The following is an 8774-nucleotide window of genomic DNA, read 5'->3' on the forward strand; positions in this document are numbered from 1 at the left end:
CATTTCTGGCCTGTGGTTAATATGATGGTTACATTGGTACTGCTTAGAATGCATCCTTGTTTTTTCTTTCATTATAGTGTTGTTCAGCCATTTTGTGTGCACCTCGATTATTTCATCGAGTAGCTGATACCTCGTACTATCAGGTGGAGATCGTATAACTCTTATTTGTCTATCCACTAATGTTTTCATTGAGTAGTTGCTACGTTGTATGAACGCGAATGCCGGATAACTTTGTTCACCTACCTAGTTGCATTGAATAACTTAGTAGTTTATTCACCAAATGCTATACCTTGTATGAACAGAAGTATCGAATAACTTTGTCCACCTACCTTGTATGAGCAGAAGTATCGAATGACTTTGTCGACTTATCGCGTTATTAGCACATGCATTGAATAACTCTTATCAATTTATCCACCAATACTACCTATATCTGCAAAAGTATCAGATAACCCTATCCGCCTAGCTCGTTACTATCTCATGCATTGACTAATGCTATTAGTTTATCCACCAATACTACGTACCTCGTATGACTAGGCGTATCGGTGAACTTTGTCGACCTACCTCGTTACTAGTACATGTATTGAGTAACTCTTATGAGTTTATCCATCAATGCTTTCATCATGTAGGTGATACCTTATATGACCATAAGTAGTACCAGATTAGCTAAGTTTACTGCTCACCTTGTACTAACACATATATCGAATAACTCTATCGTAAATATCAGCTAACTCTATCCACCTACCTTGTAAATTTTATTACCTTATCTACCAAAGTGTTTATTGAAAAACTAGTGCCTCGCAGAGGCGTAGCAAGAGCTACCCTGGGTGTCCAGTTCGGAAAATTACGTTGTATAAACATTTAAAAGATATATATTTAAAGTTGGACACCCTTGACAAAAACTATGCCTTTGGTGTAGTGGTAATAGGTGTTAAGTTTTTGGTTCGAACCCGAATAACATAATATTCTTTTTCTTTTATAGCCACAAACCATTGTTTTTGGATACTCTTAGTTAAATTTCTGGATCCGCCACTGATACCTCGTATGAACCAAAGTATCGAATACTTCTAACCATCAACACTATCTAGTCTTAAAGCTATATATCAACATAAGTATCAAATAATTTTGACCATCAACATTATCTAAACTTAAATTAAATAGTAGCTATTAGCTCGTATCAACTAACTTTATCCATCAAAGACGACAAAGAAGCAAGAAAGAATGGTCAAGATTAAATCTTTTTTGAGTTTTTTTGGCTCATTAGCACATTACAAAATTATGTGTCTATATTAAATGTTTTTCAACTGTCAATAATTGCTGGCGCCAACTCTTCATACAGCTCTGCAATTGCTTAAAATAGTACTATACTTTATATTTTAAAAAAAACATTTTTTTAAATAAAAAGAATTTATTTTGCCGACTTTACATTATAGCCGACTTCCACTACATATGAGAAAAATCAAAGTTGAATTAATTAAATTATTATGAGAAAAAGATTAGCAAAATCGAACTCTTACTTGCAAGAGATTTTTCTTGGAGAATATTTGTTTTTTGCTAAGACTAGTATAAGATATTCTTTCTCCGTTTTAATTTATTTATCTGAATTTAATTCGGGACAGAATTAAGAATGTAAAAGAACTTTCAAATTTTGATGTTTAAAAATTAAAAGTACGTCGAATGTATCAAAATGTTATTTAATTTTGTGATTTTAAACATGTCATATGGAAAAAGACATTTTTTTAAAATAGATTTTTAAAAAAATGACAAACATATTAAAACAAAGAATCGAGAGTGCTAATCTTTATTGATTCTAATTAATCGATAAATGGTCAAAGTTCATAAAAGATTCTAGAAGTTTTATTCGTGTTTTAATTAGAGGTATTGTTGTTACTAATAAGTAATTAAATACCACTAACAAACAAGGATTATGATGGATTGATGAAACTGTAAGTACTTTTTCATTCTTGATCAAAAATTTCGAGTTTAAATTATAAACTTTTTTACCTTTATTGTAACAAATAAGGATTGTGATGGATCGATAAAACTGTAAGTATTTTTTCATTCTTGATCAAAAATTTCGAATTTAAATCATAAAAAACTTTATTTTTATTGTAAGACTTTCTGACACGAATTTAAATTTCATAACGTAGGTTAAAACTTATAAGTGGTCCAAAATTAGCATTTTAAATGTTCAGGTTCTTACAATTAATTTTTCTTTGACTTATTTTACCACATATTTTTGATGTATTAGTTAGTGGTCCATTATGGTTAAGTTTATGAAAAAAAAAATCAAACTTGATAGACTTTGATACTATATAAGGTAGGTAAAGAAGAAATTAAAGTAAAAATGTAAGACTATTTGTGACGATACTTGATTTTGACTTGAGAATGGATTACGATCTCATCTCTCTGTAGTGATATCGTTTGTTCAGATATTATAAAATATAGTAATATGACATGAAAAATAAAACAGAGAAAATGACCAATAAGAATTGTGACGCACTAGTGGGACAATTTCATCCTTAATTAGAAATCTCAAATTTGAACCCTGAGTATGGAGAATATCCTATTGAAAGGGTTATTTTAACCAGAGATTTCGAGTTCGAACCCTGAATATAAAGAAAGTCTTGTTGGAAACGTCACCCCTAAACAATCCCAAAAACAACATAAGAATAAAGAGGAAGAAAACTGGTCGAATGATATTTTTTTTAGTAAATTTTATAAATTGAACTAAAAAGATGGTAAGTAAATTTTATGGGCTTGTATTTTACGTAATTTTACTCACAAAATCATATATAAAAAAACACCTTATTGATTATAGTAAAATATCATTATAGAGATTGATTATATTGTTATTGAAATTTGATTTGTTATTGAAATGTGATTCTATTATAAAAATTTTATATCTGAGATTTTTAATTAAGAGCGAAAGAGATATTAAGTTAAATGCATACTACTGTTAATTGTGGTTTGCCCATTAAGTAAAAGTTAGCAGCCACACACAAAAAGATATGTTTCGTGACTCAAATTGCATGTGCATTATTAGGGGGTTTGCAATATAAAAGTTATATAAATACTTTTCAATAGAGGTGTCAATATCAATACTTATGATTTAATTAATTAAGTTGAATAATAACCAAGATTTTGATTAAAAAAAATTGTAATTTAATAAGTTTCCTAATTGGTATGCTAATTCATCTCACGTTATCAAAGACCTTATTCAATGTCAATGTTGCCTTTTTTTTTTTCTATTCAAAATTCCTTTTCTTACGAGCAACAATTTATAGAAAATAAAGGAAGTTTATACGAAAAATACGCTATAACGAGTTTAAGTATACGTTATATAATAGGCGCTTATGATCGAGCCCTTCTCAAAAGTTTAGTGCTACGAATCTAACATTTGATATTAAAGTTTTTACATATAAAGTTCTCCGTATTATATAGCGAATACATATCAGTGTAGACATTAAACTTTTTTGAAACTCTATAAAATGTGTTCAATTCGAATTGAGACTCTAGAAGGTGTGTTCAGTTTCAATCTCGTACTTAACCCTAAACTCTAATTTATGCCTATATAAAGGATTACTAAATTCCCTTAAAAGTCATCTCAGATATTCAACAAGTTAATGGAAATTTATATAGAGGTCAAATTAAATCATCATAGTTCGAGAAAATACCACTAACAATCCTCGAAACATAGATAAATATTAGGAGAGTAGAATCAAAGTAGGAACATAATTTTACTCGCTATCCTTATCAATAAACAATCAGCTTCGGATTTTTTTTGTTTGTAGCGTCAATGACACAAGTAGAATTTGAAAAGGATAAAACATGCACATATCATATTATTATCTTATGAAGGTAGATGAATTGTTTATGAAATATCTTCGACTTGAATACATTAATTCAAAAAAGAAAAAAATAACGAAGAAAACATAATCATTAATAAAAGAAAATAGTATAAAATCATTTATAAAAGAATGAAAACAAACAAGAATATTATTATAAAAAAGAAAAAATGTTTAAGATATAGAAGCATGAAAACATGTCAGTAACGCTTAAGCATAAATCAAGATGATCATATGATTGTATGACTAAGTCTCCAAAATCTTTATGTTAAACGGAATCAAGATACTTATAAAGAGATTTAAAATATGAATATATAATATGTTATAATATTACGTGAAGTCATGAACTATTCGAATGAGCTTTAATAACTTTATGAATAATGTAATCTTTTAATGAAAGAGATTCAAATGAACCTTTCAAATCCCAAGTTAATTAGTTTCGCCCCTGATGACGATATTATATATTGAGATACTTTTTTATTGACGAGGTGATATTATAAGGAATATATAATATGAAATATTCTTCTCTTGTGACCTTTTAATTTCAATTTTCAAACATGATATGTTTAAAACTATTATTTTTGTGTATAAACCTTAACTTTTACTTTATTTTGATGTAGTCGCCAAATTTTATATATATAGAGAGAGATATTTAAAAGCTTATTTCTAAAGCATATTTTTATCTCAGTTGATCTGAAAATTAAATAATTAAGCGTCAACAATCATGAGTTGCGCCTACATTATAAACATGGAGTGTAGATATAAATAACGTTTGAAATTTCGTCTTTTTGAAAATTTTTAAACTTTTTTAACTATGTCTTTAAATATATATGTGAAGTTTGCTTGCTTTTAAATTATCTGAAATTAGACTTGCCAAGCTAAACTTTAGATGCATATGTCTAGAATTTATAAAGTTATAAATTCAAACATTGAAATAATTATTTTAAAATAGATAAACTTGCAATAAAAAACTTTAAGACTATGGCTTAAATAGTTAAAATGGGATCCCTTCTAAGTTTCTTTGGTGTTTTTTTCGGGTCTGGATTTTGTTTTGGGCCCTTGCCCCTTTTATAGATATTAATACCCGGTCCAATGGACCAAAAAATTTGAAAAACATTGTTGTTGGGTGTTGTTGAGCAAAAACTTTTTCTCGGATACATCACTCTCCTCTCGCTGATACATTTCTATTCCTCTCTCGGATACATTCATCCTCTCTCTGATACATCCTTGCATATGTATATGTAAGTCCAGTGATACATTTCTATCCCCCTCTCGGATACATCCATCCCTCTCTAATACATCCTTGCATACGTATACGGAAGTCCAGTCATGTATTGTTCTATTCTCTCTGATACATCCCTTTCCTTTAGGATACATCTCTCACCTATGTATCCGGATGTCAAGTGAATGATGTATCCAGAAGTCGTATCCAGAAGTCGTATCCGAAATCCATAAATTTTAAGGAATTTTTGTAATTTGAAAAAGAGTATGGAAATAATGTAATTAACTGTTAACACTATGAGATTTATGTAAGTTATACTTTATTAAAAGGTTTTTTAAGTGGACAAAACTTAAATGGTAACATGAAAGTGCCTATTCGTGTAAAACTCCTCGTAATACAATGAGGCCCAATTAGTTTTTGTCAAACTAATCCTTTTTAGTTTTTAAATCTCAGTATAAAGAAAAATATTTGGGATAATTATAACTCTAAATAGTTTGATTAATTAGTTTACAAAATATGTATAAAGTAATATAGATAGTAATACTTCTTATTAAATTATATATTATACACAACATATACATTAATATTATATGTTATATATATTTTAATTATATTGATAAACTAATTGACCGAACAGTATATATCTGCAATTTTTCAAAGTAATCAAGCCTAGATGTCATGACTGGCATTTAGCTGTTTATTTCATTTGATTTTTTGTTTTATCATTTGTTAATTTAAAATATTATGGACAACGATGCCATCAAAATACCAACCACAACCAATTATATGTTATTATTATTAAAAAATTTCAATTTTAAGTGAGATCAATCTTTAATTTTACAAGTTAAGTTAAGTTAAGTTTTCATTTTTATATTAAGTCATGTATAAATTGGTTCTTCCATGGATTAGACAAATGCACGTGAAACTTCATTACACTAATTTTTTTTCTTTTGTTAGGTATACCACCTACAAAATTATATGTCAAAGTTGAAACACGTATTACAAGATTTATTTAGTGGTGACGCTTCTAATAAGATTTATTTTCCACATATTAGAGTTCAAATTCGAAACTCGACCTCTGATTGAGGGTGAAGTAGTTCCACCATTGCACCACAAAAAAATAAACTTAATAAGTTTTCTCAGCTACCGTTTGCCTAATTACGCTTCATAGCAATAGTTTTGTTTGCTATGGATATTTTCCTTTTATACTTCACTTGCCAATTTACAAATATGGTAAGTATATACAAATTCTTTATTTGTACATTTATGAATTATTCAGAATTTATACAAATCAAATGTATCAACTAGATAATTACATACATGATACAAGTTAGGGTAAGTATATACAAATTTTATATTTATAGAATTAGAAAAAATCTAGATTTATATACATATTCTGGAATTCTACAACAGCTGAATTATATTCTAGATGTGAGTCACGTAATTATGATTGTAAGTTAGTGCGACTGGTAAATTTATTAAATTTTAGTTATAATTAACTAGTATATATTTGCTTATCCATGTAAGGCTCCACATTAAAGCAAGAAAAACACAAAAATATATTGTGTTGGTGTTTGAACCGACTCTATATCACCTACTTAAGTAAAAAAACTTTGTAAATATTGGATCCGTTTGAACTTAATAACTTTTATGCATTTATAAAGTAAATTTATATATAAACATTCACGAAAATTATAATAAATAATAGATAGAAACTGACAACTTTAAAATTATAAGAAACTCAATACTAAAAATCTCTAATATTAAATTCATTAAAACTTAAAATATATTATATATCTGCCATTAATTCACACTGTACTGTCCAAAAGGAATGTCATTTTAAAAATCACTAAATTAGAATAGTATTTTTTTAAAAATCTTGCTCATTTTGAGAAGAAATAACGAGTACTTTGATAAATAATTTACAATTTATATTATTAAGTGTTTTTCATTATTAAATAATCAAACCTTTTTTTGATATTTAAAATTGATGGATGGAATATTTGCTAAGAGAGGAAGGGGTAGAGAATGAAGTGAATCCAAAGATTTGATGTCTCCAATATCATAAATTCATAATAAAACATCTTTGTCTAGATTCTCTAGATTATATTCCTTTTGTTTAGACCAATAGTTAATATATTATTTATTTTCATTCGGTCATCGATATTTATTTAAATTTGATTAATTTAAATTTGTATTCATATAATTTTCTATGTTTTCTACACTAAAATTTTATTCATGATATGTTTTATTTAAGCAGATAATTTATTGGAAATAATATCTCTATTTTTCTATATAAAAAAAAAGGCAAGATTATACATATATCATCTTTCTTTTTCTTTTTTAGACTTCATTTATGAAACTAATTATCATATACGTTATATATGTTGTTGTAGTTGGTTTTATACGTGTGAGACCATTAGTGTCTCATTAAGCCTGGCTATAAATTTTTTACAACTTGTAATCTTAAATATGTTCTATTTAATATTCGTGTTATTATAAAATATTCATTAATGAAATATATTAAAATACACAATTTTTTTTGGAATGAACTAATAAAAATTCAAATAAAGTGAAACAAAACAATTACAAACAACAACAAATTCATGTAAATTTCACCTTTATTTTATTTGTTTATAATTTAGAATAATGAACAAGTAGAAAAGATCGAAAGTATAATTTAGCTTAAAATATTCTCTTGATCTTTGATGGACCAATAAAAGGCTTTAACATTACTAATTGTAAAAATGATATTATTTTTAATTCCCATATGATATTCTTTCAATATCACTAAAGTTGTGGACCAAATTTATTGGATCAAATAAGTGTCCACAACCGGCCAAAATATTTTCAATTAAAAAACAAAAGAACAAATAGAAAAAGTCAAGATTTTTTTTTATAATATATATACAAGGTTTTTTGAACATGATAGTGACACTTAATTAAAAGCCAGAAAATTATTTATTTCCAAAAAATACTATGATTTAAATGTAAGAATAATTGTAGTTCAGATCGTACAAGTACCACTAAATTTTTAATTCTAGCATTTAATAATTACGTAGACATCATATAAAGTGACCACCATTAAGGTTTATCAATTTACTCATTTATTGTAACGGTAGTTAAATTAATTGAATAGATAATTTTTTTAATAAGAAGTTTCAAGTTTAATTTTTACCTATATTTACCGTCGAACTTAATGTACATGTTTTTTTGATACATTATCAACAACAATAAAAAAAAAGTGAGGAATTTATCCAACATGACTTTTACGATTTGAATAAAAATATTATTACCTAAAATAAATCCACTTTATTTAAAATTTTTGATGTGTAAAATAATTTTCTTTTTTTGACATTAAGCTATTTTTTGTTTTTATTTTGATATGTCCAAACTCTAGTATTCCATTAATTTTTATTGAATAAAGGGATATTAGTTTGAATTATTCAAGTCAATTATTAAAGAATATATAAAAAAAAACAGATGAGAAGTATCTATCAACAATAATAATTAGTTATTAAATAATTCACGTGAATTATTATACCAAAAACTATAATGGTGGGTACTTAGTCCAGTAATTTAGTAACAACCTAAATATAATTATATAATTCTAATAAGCTATTAGAGAAAGGAAATTAGATTAATGCATTCCTTATTGTGTTATTGTGACTAGATTTGAAATAAAAATTTATATCTTACTCACACCT

The sequence above is a fragment of the Solanum pennellii genome, chromosome 11 (assembly GCF_001406875.1).
Source record: "Solanum pennellii chromosome 11, SPENNV200".
In the NCBI taxonomy this organism is placed as follows: domain Eukaryota; kingdom Viridiplantae; phylum Streptophyta; class Magnoliopsida; order Solanales; family Solanaceae; genus Solanum; species Solanum pennellii.